Below are 20,776 nucleotides of genomic sequence, written 5' to 3' on the forward strand. Positions count from 1 at the left end.
TAAAATGTCTTTCCAGAAAATTCTGATGCAAGCTAAAGTTTGGGAATTACTGTTCAACAATTGATTTACATCAAGTTATCTGGAGGTTCTTTTTTTTTTTTTTTTAATATTATTGTCCATGTCTTGTGCTCAAATCAAGTAAATAAAAATGTGGATAAAAGGATGGAAAAGGTGTTGGTCATGAGTACTCTTCATAACCTTCCATAGTGATAGTCATTTGCTCCCAATATTGAGAATTACTGATTTTCACAATAACTCCATCTATGCTGTGAAGATGGAGATATCTCATAAAGATAAAGACTCATCTAAGGATGAGGTCAGTGAGGTCCCAACAAAGGACCTATCACATTAACAGAGTAACTCACGATATCCCCAATAAAGAAATGGAATTAGCTGTACTCTTTTGACATAGCAAAGGGGTCTCTTGGAATTAAGTCCCACTGGTATATAGGAAGAGCTGGAAGGGGGAACCCTCACATCAATAGGCTCAGAGCACCCTTTAAGCAAGCAGCCCATTCTTCTCAACACTCCCCCCACTCCCTTCGCTTTTCTCAAGCCACACAGCTAGTATGGTGTACTTTTACCATTACAAACCTATATATCAAGAGCTGTCTTTTAAGTTATTTAAAACCCGCACTTTCATGGTCTACTCTGTTTCCAAGTTCTTTGTGAAAATACAGATGATATTGCTCTGTGTATTATACAAACTCAAGAATAGTTTAGTTCCAAAAAGGCAAATCATATATAAAATGGGAAAAATTATCCACATAAAACTTTCTTGAAAATAAGAGAATTACCAGTTTTGTTTGTGTGGAGGGGCAGTTCTAACACTGAAGTTATATGGTGTGGCAACACACAAATATTAGAAGTACATTTGAGAAACTTTGTTTTCCAACATTGATTTCTGGCCACCATGACCCCATGAATTTGACTGACCACACCTCTTTTCAGTTAAGCCTCACCATACTGGTTCCTCTCTTCTTTTTTCCCTCTTTATTTTGTCTTTACCCTGACTGTCTCAAGATATCTAACCTTGCATGTTTGTGTTGAGCATGAAACACCTCTTCCTGAAAGTGAGGAACCAAACCCACCAAGGTGATCAGAGGATGAAAATGACTCCACTCCAGTATGAACAACACTGTTTAGAAAGTCATTGTATTTACATAAGGTGATCAGATGTACAGATTTGTATGAGACAGTTCCAGTATACACTTGTGCAACCATTCTGTCCCTATGGATTTTTCTGTTTTTTAAAAAAATTTCCTAATTTCTAACAAATTATTACTAATAATTGTATCAAAACATACCAGTTTTGCTTTACTGGGATTTTACTTAGTACTTCTAGCTTCTGCCTTGTTATCACCTAGTCATATGTAAGATGCATGGGTGCTGAATGGACTTCTCACTTTAGCTCTCAGCTAAATCTCAAAGACAATCACTCCTTTGACACTCTTCCAATACACTAAGTAACTGCACCTCCTTTTCAAGGATAGCATGCCTTTGCCTACAGATAAAAAGAACTGCACTCAGAATGTATCTGTCAAGGGACTGCCAACTATGTACTGTTTTCAGTGATGGCAGGAAAAATATTCAGTGCTGCTGATTCCGCCAGCCACTGGATGTACCAGCCGTGGCCTCACAGTCCATGCTGTGATTAGCAGACAACCATCAGGCCACCAGTCTGGGAGTCAGTGGAAAAAGTGGAAAATTATAGATGGGGTATATTAGAAAAATATATCCAGAGAACAGAGGCTGAGCAAATCTGCTGTAGAGTGTAAAAGCTGTCTGAATGTACTCGCTACAGTCAAGTTGTCATTGTTTGGTATAAAGCTATATTTGATGTATTTCACTCTTCGGTAGCATTTTTTTTAAGTTAAACACTGTCTCTTGACTTTCAACACATAAGATCAACATATAGACAAAATACAGGAGAAAATTTCAATTACAGAAACGAATAAACATTTTCAAGTTTGACATTTTCAAATGCACATTGTCAAGTGAAAGTACTCTAGACAGAAGCTGCTTGCTTCCAGTTTGTGGCAGTTGTGAATTAAGCTCTGATAAATATTTCTGTGCAGACTTTTGTGTATGTGTGGATATCAGCATTCAAATCAGTTGGGCAAATAAGAGCATAATTGCTGGATAGTATGGTAAGACTATGTTTAACAAACTGCCAATTGTCTTCTAAATTGTACCATTGTCATAAATGATTCTTATTATATTATAAATATATGAAATAATCTCATTGAAGAGCATGAAGGAAAAGGTACCAGCTTAGGCAACTTTGAAAATGAGTGACGTCTGTAAAACTAAAGGCAAAAGGAACATATATAAGCCCTGAACTCTGTAGGTAATCTTTTCCACAGGGGTATAGGTTAAAAATTATGAAAGCATATCCTTGTTAACTCAGTGTATTTGGGAGGGAAAAAATGAATTTGGGTTTGGTATGGTATTCACATAATTCTCTGTTGCGTCTAAAGAAGCTGTGATACTCCACCAATTGAAATAGAGACCATGGTTGACAAGTTTAAAAGATTATCTGTATGTGTGTATGTATGTTTCCTTTTTATGTATAAACATAGGAAATTACCTTTCTTATAATAATGCTGATAGTAAATATAAAAATAAAACTTTCTTTATGTCACTCCTGATTGGGATGATAAATAACAAGGTAATCCATTTAAAAATAGCAGAATGTTGTTATAAATGCTGGTTTTACTATGTTTTTTTTTTGTGTATTCCCTTTTTATTATCGATTGCCAGGCTTGGGGCTTGTTTGTATTTAACTCTGTCTTTCAGTGGGTTAAAATCCAAATATTTAAACATGTCAGACTTTAACCTAAACTGTACTGGTGATTTGTCTGGTCTTAACTCCTGCCATTTCAACTAAAATAAATTAACAGCTGTCCATAAAATTGATCTGTGACTGATTGATTCGTCACTCCCTTAAGTTATTCTTGAGGCTTCCATCAACTCCTTCATATCCAAACCCAACCCTCACCTCAAGTCTCTCTCACAGAGCCTACCACCCAATTAGGGGAATAGTTTACTCGAGAAGATTAAACATCACATAGACATGGTAAGATGAATAAAGATGTCAGGTAAGAAAAAGCATGTGGTAACACAGTGATGGACAAACAGCAGGTGGTCAGTAAATGCTCATAGGATGAATAAAGGGCTGAATTGGAAGCACTAAATGAAATTGAGGAAGTATTAGCCTAAATAATAGGGATGCCAGTGTGTTTCATGACATATAATAGCACTCAATGGCAAATGTATTCCATGTAGGCACAATTTGATTTTGATCTGCATAAAATCACTCTACAGCACTTTATGTGGCTTTCTAATATAACATTTATTATCTTTTCATATGGTTATTTACTGGCTTTACTTTCTTGTCACTTTCCTGATTAACAAAAGCATATAATATGGCATATCTACTGATCCTTGGAGGTTCACTTCTTTTTTACACTGCATTTTTAACCAGGCTCTTAACGTACACTATAAAAACACTCATATTTCAAGTATTTCTAATGAAGTTATCATAAGTAGAGTAGTTTCCCTCTTGAGGATTATAACACTATTTGATTTAATTAAATGGATCAAATTAAAGTAACTGGTGGTAGAACCCCCAGAGTAATGTATATTGCAGTTATGGAAGCTGGCATCAGAATGCAACAGAGCTTACCACATTTGAAATATTTTCCGATCTCACTTTGTAATAAAGTATTCCATTCTGCCAAATAAAATAAATGCTGACAATGTGAGAAGTTTTAGTTAAATTAAAATGTATTTCCTTAATACTAAACAAATTAATTTATAATTATTAACTTCCCTGAGTTATGATTATATTATATAGATGAATACTTAAATGCATAGATGCATTTTAAAAGTTGAGAAATTTTTTAAAATGTTAAAGATGATGTATTTTCTTCAATTTCAAATGGACTATGAAGATACATCTTTGCTTCAGAGTTAAGAAATTATTAAATGTGATGGGATGGAACCTGTAGATCTTGCTCTATAATGTATCGAGTGATGATAAAATAATTGATAGGCTTAAAAAATACTACACATGTCAAGACTTTGAAACTCTTCTTTAATCTTTCCCCAATTTTTAGAAATGTAAACTAGTGCAGATGTTTTTATCCTGCTTAATATTTATTTTCATTTTTACTTGGAATAAGCTTGAATATGTAAGAAAACTCACATTACCTATCCAGCTGTAAAGTAACTCTATCTTGTATAGCAGATATCTAAATAAGCTGCACTATTAAGTTATCCATAAATGTCCACCATTTATATTGTACTGGATCTCCCTATTATACAGTCTTCTACTCATAACACTATTGCGTGTATAAATTATAAGCAGCATACATATAATTTCTAATATTCTCATAACTTGCAGGAAAATTGTACTAGACTTCAGAAACAAAGATTGGGTTGTTTTTAATTTTGTTTTTATAGATTAGCTTCAACCACTGACTGACTGTATGGTTTAGAAAAAGTGATTAAATTTTCCATCCCCAACTGTCTTCATACATTGAATGATGGGGAAAGGGCAGGGAGGATGCATGGAAAAACTGCCAAAGATGAGGACAATGACCACATTTTAGGCATCTTGGAAAATTCCAGGAAGAAGAAAAAATAACTATTAGACTAAATATCTACATTTTGACATAGTAATATACTGAATATCTATACTGATAAAGCTATAGTTGTAAAGTTTTTAGATTATTTATAAAACATTTACATTTATTTTCTACAGTTCTCATGTCTGTGATATAACCGAAGTAGAAATGTATTCTCTTCATTTTACAAAGGAGACCAGATGTCAGTTTAGGAGATGTAAATATATGTTAAGGGCCAAGCTAGAGATGGGAAACCAGATTCCACAGCACAAAAGCGGCTTGCACTTCTCTTTCTCATCATCTGTTTAATTCACTGTTATTAAGGATCTGACTGGTGTATCCATGAACGCAGAGGGCACTTTTACTCTGTTTGCATCACCAAAGCACTTAACCGTGCTTATTATGCAGGTCCCAGGTGAGTCTTTTTAGACCCTGAGGTGACAAATGTATAAGGTACCTTATCTATAGCAGTTGGAAGAAAAGGCTTCTGAGGTAGCCAGTATCTGTCACTCCAGCACCTTCCAAATTGGAGCAATGTTTGAAGTGATGGGCCATGTTTTAGGCCAGATGGAAAAGAAATTGATATCAAGAAGTAAGGAGAGATAGAAGGCTTGGAAATCCCAATGAGATTATAAAGCAGCTATAGTGAAAATAACAGAAAGAGAAAACTAGAAGGGTACATGATTGCTGGCAAATAATGGGATATTGATCTTGAAGTTTCAGAAATGATCACTCTTTGATTCTGGGCACACCTATTCTTCAGAGCGTAGCAATCATTTTGCTCCATGCTATGAGAAAAATTACACTTGGTGGTGTTTTGTTTTTTTTTTTCCAACATCATTATTGGAGTATAATTGCTTTACAATGTCTTGTTAGTTTCTGCTGTACAACAAAGTGAGTCAACTATATGTATACATATATCCCCATATCCCCTCCCTCTTGAGCTTCCTTCCCACCCTCAGTATCCCAACCACAGTTGGTGTTTTCTTTTTTCTTTTTTCTTTCTTTGGGTTTTGTTTTGATTGTTTGTTGGCGGTTGGCGGGAGGTGTACAGGTGTATGCGTCTTCATTGCAGTTGGTGCATTCTAAGTTTGTGAAAGCTATGTGAAAATAGCATTTGTGTGAAATTGGGAGTTAGGTTGGTAAGAAACTGAAATTGCTAATTTGCAACACCATCCACTACCCAGTTAGTCTAAGATGGAAATCCCAACTTCATTTAATCAAGTGCCAATTTTTCTATATTCTAAGCTCTAAACATTTTTGAAATTATTCATTTCACTTCTCTCCACTTCTGAGGCAACCACCATCATCTCTCACTTAGACAAGTCCCTTTCAGTCTTGTTTACTTGTTTTTAATCTTTTCTTCTTCCATTTACTTATTTCAAATGCAGTGAGTGAGTCAAAGAAAAAAAAAGAAAAAAAAAGAAATGAAGGAACAAATTTGACATAACACATCACTGCTTTAAAACCTTTCTTATTTATTATAAGCACACACTCATCCACAGGGATTTTCAAGGCTTTCTATACCCAGCTTGTTTCCCCATCTTATTCCCAACTATTATCCTTGTCACATTCTCTACTGGACTATAAATCTGATTTCTTAAATATACCATACTCTCACTTACCTCCTGACTTGTTCACATGTTGTTTCCTGTGTATAGATTTTTTTTAATAATATGCTTTCTGTCAACCTTCCAATATCTAATTACCTTCATAGAGATCTCCCCTGGAAGCTGGAGTAACTTGGTTTAACTGGTATAGTTTCTCACAGGACACTGTATATTCCTTTCAGAACCCCCATCGAACAATTTGGTGATGGTGTAGTCTTTAATGTCAGACTTCTTCCTGAAGTACTCTAATCTTTGTAAGGTTTGTTGATAGACTGTGCTTGAAGAGTAATAATATTTTTTAATTGGAAATATTTCAGAGAGTGTGTTAATGAGTTCATCCATATGCATATCAGAGTAAATCAGAAATTCAACTATAAAATTTTAAGTCATAATAATGATATCATAATGATAGTAATGTGTCAGTTAATAATTATAACAATGCAGTGAAATAGATGTAATAAATATCCACACGCTACAGATAAGGAAACTGAAGGAAAAATAACTTAAGTAAACTGCTTATTATTACCTAAGTAGTCACCAGCAGAACTGGGGGTTAAAATTAAGGCAATCTGTAATATACTATGCTGTTTGTAAATGTCCTTGAAGAATGCTGAGAATTAAAAGAACGTAGGTAGTTTCTAGAAAGAGTGGTAGATGCTGGAATATTTAGATAGTATGAGAATCTAAAGGGAAGAAGGTTTGTACTCAGATGGAAAATCAGAGAAACAGTCACTGTAGGAAAAGAGAAGTTATGTAGAAAAGTCTCAGAGGATAGGCATGTTTTATTAAAGGCAGGATAAGAAGGCAATATTGTCAGAAGTGTTAAAAGTTTAAAAGAAAAGCTTCCAGATTATGTTAAAGATGACTTTGCTCTAGAATCCAAGCAGGTTAAAAAACAAAAAACTCCATGGCATGCTAAGTCAAGGGTCAGTTTGCAAGAGAGCTAGTGAGCCTCTGAAAGAATACATCATAAGAGAAGAACAGGTCAGGAAAAAAAAATCATCTACCGAGAATATCTCAATATCAAAGTGATGGCTTCACTTAAATACTTTTGGTACTGTTTAAAGCAAGTATGGTTATTCCTCAGGCAAATGTCAATAGGCAAATTATTGAAAAGTCAGCTCCTATGTACACTCACTTGTGATGCCTTAGTATTCCTATAATACATAGAGTCTGCTTCTAGTTAAGTTACTCTATGGACATATCTGCTACGTTCATAGTGAAATGGAGTAGGACCCTAAAGTCCTTGCACCCCATGTCCTCAGCCTGCGTTTTATCACTGGAAAAACTAGCCAAAGAATAAGTTTAATCAGAGAAGTAAGAAACTGCAGAAACAAAGGAAAAGAGTTCAACAAGACTAAATAATAAGTCATTAAGCATAGTCAAGGACCTTAAGTTCCTCTTCAAGGGCTATGGATAATATTCTGAGCCATATACTTTGATCCTTTGAGCTGTCTTATAGATGACATTAAAACCCCCACCAGGTGGAAGAAGTTGACTACATGATGACCAGGCAATAGCCATGACATAAGCTGCCACAATTTTGAGAATTGGCCTCAAAGAAATGAAACAAACAACCTTCGAACTGAAGATTAACTGTGCTTAAAGCAATCAAGATGGTGCTGATCAGACCACCTCCTGACCAATTTCAAGATGACTGTCAGAGCTGACTGTGCTGCCTCTGCATGTAGCCCCTTCCCTCCACCTGTACACCCCTGAAACTCGCTTTTAAAAGCCTTTGCCCACTGATTGTCCGGTGGGGGAGGAGTCAGCCTTTGCACAGAAATCTGCCCCCCTACCCCTGGTTGCCAGCCTCCAAAATAAAGCAAACTTTCCACCAACCTTGCCTCTTTTTTGGCTTCAGAGGAGCAAACATCTGGACCCCCACTTTTGGTAACAATGGCACGTGTTTTGTTTTTCCATCATAGCTTTGTAATACATTTGAAACATGGTATGCCTAATCTCTTTGCCTACTTATTACATTTTAATAAATGTTCTTATTTTTGTGTTTCAAATATTTTAGAAGAGTTTGAATAACTTTTTACATTACAATAAAATGTATATTAAATTATTGCTAATTATATGAAATATAAATGTACTTACCTACAGGTAAGTGTGCCATCTTGGGAAAATCCTCAGAACATCATCTGTTTTTCACATTCCAAATTGTAATATGTTTCTTCATTTACTTATTTTCTTTTATGTTACTATGCAACCATTTTCCTTATTATGGCTATGGGTTTGGTCATTTTTAACTAAAGGAAATAAAAGTTAATAAAATAAGAGGAATAAAATTATTAAAGCAATTTATAATTTTGTTATCATGAAATATATATATATTTATCTTGATTAGTCAAGATACATAGTGAATATTTTTTACATACATTTCTGTACAGCCTTTCTATAAAATGCACTAATGCTAGTAAGTGCCAATTTTCTCATTAGAAAGTGTGTAGATGAAAAAATTATAATTATTTCTTTTGCAGTTTAATAAATTATTTTAAAATTATTTAAATGTAATGCTGATAGAATTCATTTTTGACTTAATTATGATTTTCATTGGCATGTTTTGTGTTAAAGAAAAATATTTAAAGAAAATATTTGTTATTTGTTTAGAATAGAATTTGGTCTCTTGATTAAATAGTATGTCTAATATAGGCCTTTTGTCATCTATTGAAGTGATTGTTTATGTATAAATTTTTTCTTATGTAATGAGGTAAAAATATACTAATAGATCTGATGTCTTTTGCATCATCTTGATGAATTGTTCTTTAAAGTACAGCTTTTTTCAAATACTTTATTATATTTTCTTATTTAAATAAAAAACTTTTCTCATTTGTTTTCTTTGTCAACATGTCATATCAGAATGTCACGGATATTTTCTCCTAAACTTTTGAAGCAACTGAAGTATAAAATTTTCTGGGCTCAAGCAAACTAATAGTTATTAATAATTTATATAAGAAAAACAATAGGTCTTTTAACATATTTATTTCATTTCCTTGCACCTTTTCTACAAGAAGAAATTGAACCTAAGAGAGTCTGCATAATTCCCACAGGATTCATACACTAGAAAACCTCAGGGCTCAGATTTATGCTGGTGTTTATGTGTCTTCATGAGCAATGTTCTTTAAATCATACTATGTTCTTTTCAAACCCAAAGCATTTTTTTAAAAAGAGAAAAAATAAATGGGAGTCCCTTCGCAACACAGAAGTCCTAAGGGGAACAAAGTCTGGGTCTTATAAAAATTCCTGCCTTACTTCCACAGTTCTTGTGATGAATGTAATTTCACACTCAGCAGCAAAACATGAAATCATATGTCTTCTCTTCTGGCATTTGGTATCTTTCTGTGCTCATTTATTTTCTTCTTTTCAGATATTTTAAGATATTTAAATAAAAGAGAAAGTTCTCCAAAATGTCTTGAAGGACAATATAATTAATGAAGTCTTTAATGAGTTAAGTTTTTAGAACTGTGCTTTCCAGTGACACCCTATTGAAACACCCAATTAAAAGATAATTAGGATAAATAATGGTGAGAAAGGAGATAATCTCATAGCTCCAAGTACAGACCATCGTGTTTCATGTAAAACTTTCAAGGTGACTCTTCTGACATCTCCAGAATAAAGGGAACTAAGTGCAAAGATGAGGATCATTTTAATATCAACACATTTATTTTAAAATGTACTATTTTAAAATTGATGTGATGGGAAATGTATTTTATAAAATTATTTGTTAATAACATTTTCTCAAAGTAAAGTAGAAGATATCTGTCAGTTGTTTTCATTGCAATTTTGAAATATTCATAGTTTATTCATTCATTTATTATTACACTCTGTTATCCCTTCATACAATATTGATTGATTATCAACTGTGAATCATGGCTAGATCAAGATTTCTGCTGACATTATAGATTTGGATTTGGTCTGAAATATTTTTTAAATATGTCTTAAATTTTTCTCACATTTTCAAAACTTCAGTAATATGTGTTTACTGCAGAAACAAATTATCCAAATATAACTGCGTTGACAGACACAAATTATTTGGAATAGGGTTAGATATAACTTTAAAAATCCCTAATTGCCTGAACTTCTAAATAAAACTCGAACATGTGTCCCACTTGCTGAAATTATTACAAGAACTTTTCTAAGTCACTGAAAACAAGGAAATACATTTATCTTCAGATGGCAGATGTTATTAGTACCTACAAATTTAAAATATATCCTATACTTGTTTATAAATTATCAAGAAAATCAAGGGAAAATCATGCACAGGAGCTTATCTACATGTGAATAAGAATATATGTGTATTTATATGGATGTGTGTGTGAATGTTTGTTTCTGTGAGTGTTTGTATTCAATACATAATACTGGAGCTAAACCACTGAGATTCAAATCCTGACTTCATTTTACTATCGTTGTGATTTTTATAAAAGTTGCTTTCACTCTTTGGCCTCATTTCTGTTATATTAAAATAGTAAATAATACTGATTCCTACCTGGAAAAGTTATCTTGAGAATTAGGTGAATAAATATATGAAAATAATTAGGAGAATGTCTAGTTTACAATGAGCACTTAATCAATATTGGCTATTATATTGTATGTATTTCACTGTGGTTAGACAAACCATCATGCCCCAGGGGGGCAGGGAAGTGAAAAAGGAATACTTTCTTTAGATCTGAAATTCTGAAGCCTTTATTTCAGATATTGAGAGAAAAATATGCCAAGACACCATGAGAAGTTCTGCCTTAAATTATTGAATAAAACTCTCATGTCCTAAATAGTTTCTGTGTCTGAAGTTGACCATAATCAAAATTAAAATATTGAGGATGTCATTGTGTATTACAAAACAGATTATATGTACAATTATAGATTCTATATATGTAATATTATAAATATATATTTTATTGGTAATTTGAATGTCAGTGGTATTTGTATTATTTAAATAGCACAAGCTCTCAAAATCTCCCAGAGACCTCTGAACATAGAAAAGGGGCATGGTGCACCAGTTCAACACAGGACTTGCAAAAATTGATGGGGGTCCATGGATATTAGAGTAAGTAATGCTTTGGTCCTGATGGTTTACTTTTTATGAATGAAAGATAAAAAATCAAACAGGGATGGTGTTAGTGGGCTGATTTCCCCACTTTCATTCCACGTCAGATGGATTTGTGGGACTCTATCTAGGTTGTTATTTGGGTGATTCAACATTAAGTCAGTTTTGTTTGTAGTATGAACTTTTGCCTAATCCTTGAAAACAGATTTCTGTCTTCTACTTTTCTTCTGAAAACATGATGCACTTCCTCATAACCCACCTATAATCCTCATCTTTCAAATAATGGACCTTGTCTTGCTTTCCGTAAGGCCAAGGAATCATTGAGTTCAATCAGCTTATGAGCAGAAACTAATGACTTTATTATACACATTTCCTGCCTATCTGAGTTTTCAGAATAAGTTTTGCTACTACTTGCTCCTCCTTGTCACTGTTGTCCTCTATTCTACTGGTTGGGAAATCTTTTCTTGTTACTGAACTTTTAAAATCATCTGTAGGTTGTTAGAATCCTCAGTCAACTAATTCTTCAATGAAATTCTAGGGGCAGAAACTTCTCTTTGTCTTTTATTAGCTATACTCACCTTCTTTCATTGTTATAGAATTTTTAGCAAGGCATACAGCCATACATGATAAATATTATTTTCCCAACCTTCCTTGCACTCAAGAATAACCACATAACTATGCTCCAGCTGATGATATATAAATGGTCACCTGGCCATCAGGTGGCAAGATGATATACATTCTTCCCAGTCCTTTTCATTTCCTCTTCTTGGTTATAGAAAGACTGGTATGAGAGCTGTCAACAAGGACTTTGAGGTTGAGAGTCACATGGTAATTAACTGTGTGATGTGTTTACTAGAAATAGGGAAAAAAAAGAGCAAAGTTATTTTGTCTCTTCTAGGAGCTCATTGATCTTAGTCAAATAAGTTGTTTGAGCCAAGAATAGAAAAACAAATATCAGCTTAATAGCACATGCCCTACCTGTTATCTCTGCTCTAATGCTTTTTTCCCCCAAATATTCTCATAGCTACCTCCTTTACCTATTTTAAAATTTAATCCAAAACTGTTTTCTCTGGTACTCCCAATTCCTTTAATTTGCCCTATTCTTTCTCTCCCATTGTACTTATTATTCTCTAACACATTATGTAATATATTAATGTATCATAATTAGTGTACCTACTCCACTAAGATGTAAGTTCCAAGAGGTAAGAGATCTTTATTTCTCCTGTCACTGATGTGTTACACATCCCCAACACAGGGTATGAGATATAAACTTCAATCACTATTTCTTTTCTCTCCTTTTTTCTTTTTGCTGACTTTCTGCACAAAGTGTGAAGGGTTTTTTTTTATTATGTATAACATAGGCAAAATTATTTAAGTTAATAAATTTTTAACGGACTTCGCATGTTCTGATTCTTTCTACTGCCAATCACCTTAGTTCCTTCAAAGTCATAATCTTCAGGGTAAGATAGCCCTTTCAAAAAGTTTTGCTCAATCCACATCTGTCATGTGGGTCAGCCTTGCCACAATTCTTTTAGCCTTCTCTGATCTCCAATGGAATATGAACACACTTCAAAATTCCCCACCTGTAATCTTTGGGATCCAATTTCCTCAAGCAATTTACTTTAGGACCCTAGAAGTTAAATATAGCAAGCAGGTTGCTACTTATTCCTTCATCTTTTCTAACATTGAAAAGGCTTGTTATATCCAATTTTACTCATGAGCCTAGCAAAAAAAAAAAAAATGGTGCAGCTCTCATTGTCACCATTGCAATAAAATTACAGTGATGGAAGCAACACCTGTGTTCTCAATGTAGCCACATTAACAGTTAATGGACACTATGAACAACAGTGACCATTTTCAATAGAATGAGGCTTCAGTTACTATTTCCAAAGGAAAGAAGGAAAAATGGTCAATGCAGATAAAGAAAACTGCAGGTAAAGACTATGAGTTGGAAATAGTCCATGAGGATATATATATTTTAAATTGCAGAATAGCTGCAACTTAGAATAAATTGAAAAGGTATCATGACTTGAAGCTTGAGGTATTGGGAAAGACTAAGTAATGCAAAAACTTGTAGATCTTCTCAAGATTTGGAACTTTTAAATATTATTAGAAGCCAATGGAAGGAGGATAAAGTTTGGAATATTAGCAAGGGAGTAACTGAAATGATAAGTCATGAGATTTACTTCATAGAGTAAATGAAGTAAATCTCATAGAGAGGGAGCAAAGACAAAGGATCTGTTTCTTTTGTTTATCTATCTACTGTATCTATCTATCTATCTGGGATGTAAAGTTCAATTAAACAATGAAATCTTTGACCTTAAAAAGATAAACTATTTGTGACAAAGATATAAGTGTATAAAAGGGCAGAATAGAGATTATTAACAGAGAATGGAATGTCTGAACCAATGACTTCAGTGACTGATTACTTCAAGTGATGATAATATCCAGGATTTGGCTCTGTAATGGTAATGTGGCTGAAGTGGAGTTGAAAAATCAGAGTGAGGAAAACACCAATGGAATGAGAAAGTCAAACAAGTAGGAGATGACTATGTAGGCTAAATAAACACTCTTTTTAAAAGGAATAGCTGACATACAAAATAAAGACCCATCAGATTAAATAAATAGAAAAAGGGGAACTTTATGCAAAACCTTTGAGATTAATATGGAAGACAATATACAAATGCTGCTTGAAAAGAGTAGCTTTAAAAGGAAAACAGGAAATAGAATAAAAGCCTGATAACAATTTCACTTTCTGAAGGAAATTACAGATCACGGAGGTCTATGAAACAAGACATCAGCAAACTATTATAATAATATAGTGAGATTTAAGGAGAACTTGTGAATCTTGAAGAAACACCTTTAGAAAAAATATCATTCGGACAAGAACAAGCAGAATTATCAGGAAAGGAAAGTAGTCGGTGACAAGCAGAAGATATTTTTTATAAATGCATCATGACATAGCCATCATTTTCACTCAGAGGAAGAAACCAAGGTCCAAACAGGAAAAGCAACATACCCTGGATTGAACAGCAAATAGTCACAGAGCCCTGCTTCTCACCAAAGCATCCTTCTCAGGCTAAGTATCCTTTAAACCTACATAAGTGACCATAAGCTTTGGTGTTAAAGAACATGGTTTGCTGTTCAGACTCCAGCCTTCATTTGTGATTTTCTCTGGGGATCATAGTGAGAATGCAATAATTTAAACTCCATAAAGCTATTAAAGAGTGCCTTACCTAGCTCGCAGTGATAAATGATAGCAGATACTATAATAATTCTCATTGCTATTATTTTTACTGCTTTTATTATTCATGCATTTCAGTGCAAATTATTTCACTTCTTTGAAATCCAGTTTCATCACCAATAAAATGAGAAAATAATGCTCATTTTTGGGAATGAGAGAATAAGGCTCACCTCCAAAACTCAGAGTAAAGATTACATTGATAATGGATGGAAAAGTTCTGAAAAAGGACTTGGGCTGTTAAAACTGTTCAGTAAAATCTTTTCAATCTCAGGCAGCTGAATGTATGCTCCCGAAGAACATTTCTAGATTCTTCACCAGCGTAGTTTACACCTTTCCATTATCACTGTAAAATACAATTACAAGACTTTAATACAGTCTTTTAGAGGCTGCCTGGCATTGCCATGACTTGTACTGATCTTAACTGTATCTATTTCCTAGTGCAATTTTCATGCCACATTTAGCAGCTACAATGCATTGCAGTTTCATACTGAATTAGAGCTCAATTAAAACTACCAAGTCCTTTTTTTTTTTCTCACAGCCTTCTCTCATCTCTACTCTACCTGTTGCTTGTTGAGATCATTGCAAAGAAAATCTTACAGAAGCATATATAGTAACACACTAGACAAACTACTTTTATCACTGAAAGTTAATTGATATGTGAGATCTGTGCGTGGGTTTGACCAGAGTTAACCCCTGGTTATGATGTAGGCTATGTTCACTTTTGATCATTCCCATCCTAAGTGATCATTATTAATAACTCCATCAACAAAGCCTAATTCATCTCTTACTATTAGGTGTTAAGGTAATGTGACTACCATCTGACCTTTTCTTATGGAGACAACCTATCACTCAGTGGGAGTAACATCTCATACTAAATTGTGTATGAAGATAACTTAGAAGAAGTGAACATCTAAAAGCAACTCAAGGATGTAAAGAAGGTATTTTCTTAAATGGCTCAAAGTGAAGTTTTAGGTTATGATTACCTTTATTCTTGATATTATTATAAAATGGAACTACATATTATGTAAGCATTATGATTAGTGCTATACTTAGACCTCTGGATTTTAATATTAGTCGTATATGATATTAGGGTAATAAAATTACCTCCCACTTAGAGTTCTTGTCATGAATAAATGATTCAAAACTGTCAAAGTGTTTATAATAGTGCTTAGTAAGCACTAAATGAATGTTAGTTATCATTACTATAATATGTATAATTATTAATTAATATTATACATTTAACATGCTTTGTATGGCTTTCAAATATTCATCTATATTATTTTCTTCTTACTATCATTGTAGCTTAATATTGAAGGAGAAGTTTCAGTAAAATTTTAACTAGCAATTTTTAAAAAATAAATTCTTTTGAATACTCCATAAAGTTATTGAAACTAGCATTGCATACTGTAAGGGATATTTGTAATTTCCAGGTCAGAGAAATTAAGGGAGGGCTTAGTGTCCACAGTTATTCTTATATAACCTCCCCATCTTCTCAACAACTTTGATCAGTCATGCATCAATTTGTCTTTGAAGGAAGAGGAAAGGGTTCTGTGTTTTATAAGGAGAACATATCAGCACTTATATTTAATTTACAAAGTGAAGCTTTAAATATTTTTAAATGGAACCAGGATGTACTCTGATTGAAAAAAGCATCTATTAACATTTCACTTTCTGCAAATGCACATTCATTGTGGTGATGGATGGCCTACTTAAAATGATAACTAATTTGGATTTCAATTGGAGAAAATATGTGCTAACTCCACTAAAATTATCAATTATATGTACTCTAGTCCTCCCCTCTCACTCCTTTATACATTATCAAATACATGAGCTTAGCATCACCTAGACAAAAAGCTTCTGTCAACTGTGAAAACAAGGTGGTTGTGGTATGGGACTGGCCTCCACAGTCTTCTTGACCATGCTACTGGAATGTACACTGGACTGGTGACAAGTGAGTTAGACTGCAGTCATTTAGTGAGAAATTTTCAAAGCTGCCTTGTTGTTTCCAGCTTTTAAATCCTTTTCTCACATCTAAAGTAACAGGAATATGAGGAATAGTTTCCCCATTGAATAGACATTGCTTCCCCCAGTATAGGATCAATAAATACAGTTAGAAGGAAATATACTTGAACAGGATATATCAATGTACTTGAGTTTGTAGCCATGCTAATTGTCTTGTTTCCTTGATGACAATCTTGGAGGTCTTTCTTTTTCTTCTCTTTCCTTCTTTTCCCTTCCCTTCCCTTCTCTTCCCTTCCCTTTTCTTCCTTCCTTACTGTTTCTTTTTCTTTCTTTCTTTCTTTCTTTCTTTCTTTCTTTCTTTCTTTCTTTCTTTCTTTCTTCTTTCTTTTTCTTTCATGTTTCTTTCATTATTTTGAAATAACAGGCCTACTGCCTATTTTCTTACTAGTGCTTTGGTTTTGTTAAAATTTTTCTAGGCAATAAATGTAATTCTACAGTCTCTAGACTATATATGAGAAGTAATATTTATATGGCTAACTTTTGGGATCTATTTAGTCACAGTTACTCTTGCCCAATGAATATTCAGACACAACAGACTCATGGAATTATACTAAAACCCAGAAGGTGTAGTACACATCCTTTGTGGCAAGTATAAAGGATGCTGCTGGTATTATGTCCTACTTCCCATCTCCCAGTTGGCTGAGACCAACTCACAGCTTCTCCCTTCTTGAGAGAATAGCCCTTGGCCAAATGAGACACACTTGCCCAGGAAATTACTGCCCACCCCACTCTCATCCCAACCTTCTTGTAGACCTGGTTTGCATGAGGATACTGACCCCTTATCCCAGGTGGGACTATCTCTAAGGTGCTATTGGTTCCTGGGACTGCACTGCTGCTTAGCACTCTTTCCTTGTCCAAACTTGATGTCCCGCACAGCCTTTCTGCTGAGAGTACTCCATCAGTAAGGCACTTGAACAAAAATTCTTATCTCAGGTTCTGCTTTAGTAAATCCAATCTGAGTCAGCAATGGTCAACACTGTTACTCCATTGTGATCACTGAAATATATCTAGCTCAGGGTCAACATTATTGTGCTCCTTTTCACATCTTATTTTTTATTTATAAAAGCCCAATCACATATCCACATTGAATATTTTAAAAACACCTAATATTCTAAGAAGATCATTTTTAAACTTCTTTACATACACAGTTTATTTTCTTTGTCTCTGGCCACCACTCACAGTATAAAACAAATAGCACATCATGAAATATTATATAAAATTAACTTTTATAGCATAGACATATATATACTACCAACTGTAAAATAGATAGCCAGTGGGAAGTTGCTGTATAACAAAGGGAGTTCAGCTCGATGATGGATGATGCCTTGGAGGACTGGGATGGGGAGGGTGGGGGGGAATTGAGGGAGGGAGGGGATACAGGGATATGTGTATAAATACAGATGATTGACCTTGGTGTGCCTCAAAAAAAAAGATTAACTTTTAAAGCATGAATATAAACAACATGTAAGTAAAAAGAAAATTTTTCTAAAAACTTAGGATTTGTTTCTTAATGATAGAAAAGGGAGACTAAAGTAATCAGGAAACTAGAGCTCTATCCTGGTACATATGAATCCATCATGAAGGCAGTAGGTTTACAACAAACTCCACTAGTGGCATTTCATCTCTCCAAGCTCCACTCTGGAACTCTGAATCCTGAAATTAAACTTGTTTACAAGGAATTCACTATTTCCATGATTTCCAGAATGGGCCTGGAGTAGATATGAGTCAGGGCTGATAGAGAGATAAACAAACTTAAGCATGAAGAAGGGATCCAGTAGTTTCAGTCTGAGTTTATGTTTCTGCAGTTACATGTGGGTCATGGCTGCCATATTTTACAAACCCAGGAAGTATCACTTAGAAAGAATACAACATGAAAATTAGTGGAACTGTTTTATATATATATATATATATATATATATATATATATATATATATATATAGTGATCCCAGAGAGGGTTTTTCAAATCCTAGGAGTTTTCAAGAAAAGGAGACCAAGAGGTGTTGCCCCTATCTCTTGTGTACTGTAATTGAAAAAATGTATACAGTTCTAATAAACAAAGCATTTTTTACAGTTTGAGGAGCACAGGATAAACAGACTATATTTGGGCTTAATCTCAGCCCAAATTCGTAAGATTTTGGGCAGGTCATTTTTCATATCTGATTCTTAATTTTGCATTATGAAATAAAGGACTTATAAACATTTAGGTAGTACACATGCATTTATCTTCAATCCATTCTGAATTTCCACTAAAATGTCACTGAAAAGTTAACCACACCATATCTCACAACAAACGTAAGTTTCCACAATGACAAGGAGAGTAAGAAAAGATAAAAGTCTGTAAGAAATGTTAGTAAATCTTGGTACATGGAACACTGATGAACAAGCAACAACTAAGCAGCCTGAAGGAAGCTGGATATTAAATTTGAGTGGTAATGGTGTTGAAGAACTAAAAAAGAAAGCAAGTTGAGGAAGATCAGAAAATGAGGGTAGTAGGTATCCTGCTGTATACAAAAACAGTTAAATCTCCTGGTTTCTTTCTCAAGTTTGAGAAGTTTCCATCTTGAGCCTATATGATTGAAACTAACATTTTCTAGCCTTGAAGTCAAAAAGTATTTCTGGGGGCAGAGAACATGTACCACAACTACAACCTAAGAGAGTACATAATAGTAAATGTAATAAATGTTAAGACCCTATAATATCTTACAAACATTACAGAATGCTTGTAGACCATATTTCTCACTCCTACCCAGAAGACTGAATGCTTCCTGTGTGTGAAATTAACCAATGGAAGAAAAAGACATAGAAACACTGACATTTCTTTCCTACCCCATTTACTGCATTGGGACCACTGGGTTCTTACCTGATCCACTTAAAGTAGAGCCCAGCAGTAGATAAGCCTGAGATATGAATACAAAGTTTTCAATCAAATTCTTAGTTCTTTACCATTCTTGATATCTGAAAATATTGATAGCATCAAATAAAGAAGAATCATTGAATTTTGAAAAGAGAGAGATTGTTTCCTTAAAAGACACCAGTAGAGAAAAAATAAAGGATATTTGATGAGGGGAGGGGGCACAGAAAATTATCTGGGGGAAGAAAAGTGCTGGCAATGTAATATTCAAGAGAACTTTTTGAAGAAAAACAGAAGAGGATATCTATAGGAAACTACTCTTACAAGTAGAAATTTTTATGAAAGATAAAAAGGGAAATGTCTACATTATCTATCTTGGAATTTCAATATCCAAATAATAGGGGTTAAAATAAAAATGAAAGAGGTGACTTAAAGGGAAGAAATATATTAAAGAATTAACACTAGAAAATTCCTTACAGCCAAGGGACATGAATAACCTCCAAAGTGAGGTAGTGAGCTGTAGAAAAGAAAGACATTAGGAAAGAAAGAGGTGAAATGGATGGAAATTCCCAAGAATTATATTAGGAAATACCCAGGATGACCATCTGCAACTGATTTAGAGGACAACCAGCCCAGATGGAAGCAGGATGACAAAGGACTTCAGGAAATTTGTTTCCAAACAGAGATGCAAATGAAGTTGATAGAATAACTGATGTGTTTGACTTTCTTCCTAGCAGAAGTTGGTGATGAATAAATCATGAAGAATATGATGACAGCTATGAATGAAATTAAACATTAAGTACATAAAACAGACAACTATTAATTCCAAGGAAAACAAAATAATTATGACAGTCAATGCAATCATACTACAGTACATATTTCAGCTATATTTATTTTGAGTTTATAATATAATCACAATATTGATTTAACAAATCAACAAAAAAATTACACTGGATGATAACATGGAAAGTGTTACATCTAATGGTGCGTGAGATGGAAGATGAGAGTATAATGTAAGAGAACAGAATGTTCATCTTCCAGTGAGATAAGTCAATATGAAATGTCTAAAACTGAAAACTAGGATATATGTATGTTACTTAGAAATGTGTAGCTAAATCTCAGAAGAGAGACTTAAAATCTTGAAGGTCATTTTCTTTAGGAGTAGAATCAGAAGAGAAAATTTGGTCTAGGGGCTGGAGATGTCATTCAAACTTAATTGGGAAGCTTCAATTTTTAATGATGTGTAGATATTTCATTGATAGATATGACAAATAAAATACGGTATGAAATATGAATGACCTTGACAATCTCAAATTCAGACTTCTTGTCTTATAACCAAGGGTCTGAGTTCAAATGCAGGAATGTTA

General features: G+C 33.9%; 1 non-coding gene across 1 annotated transcript; it reads right to left on the reverse strand.

The window, feature by feature from the left end:
* Positions 1-13,029: 13,029 nt before the first annotated feature.
* On the reverse strand, positions 13,030-13,164 carry LOC130830662 (small nucleolar RNA SNORA1). Its single transcript, XR_009047834.1, has one exon. It is a non-coding gene; the product is annotated as a small nucleolar RNA SNORA1 (small nucleolar RNA).
* Between the last annotated feature and the right edge of the window lie 7,612 nt (positions 13,165-20,776).

The sequence above is a fragment of the Hippopotamus amphibius genome, chromosome 10 (assembly GCF_030028045.1).
Source record: "Hippopotamus amphibius kiboko isolate mHipAmp2 chromosome 10, mHipAmp2.hap2, whole genome shotgun sequence".
NCBI lineage: Eukaryota > Metazoa > Chordata > Mammalia > Artiodactyla > Hippopotamidae > Hippopotamus > Hippopotamus amphibius.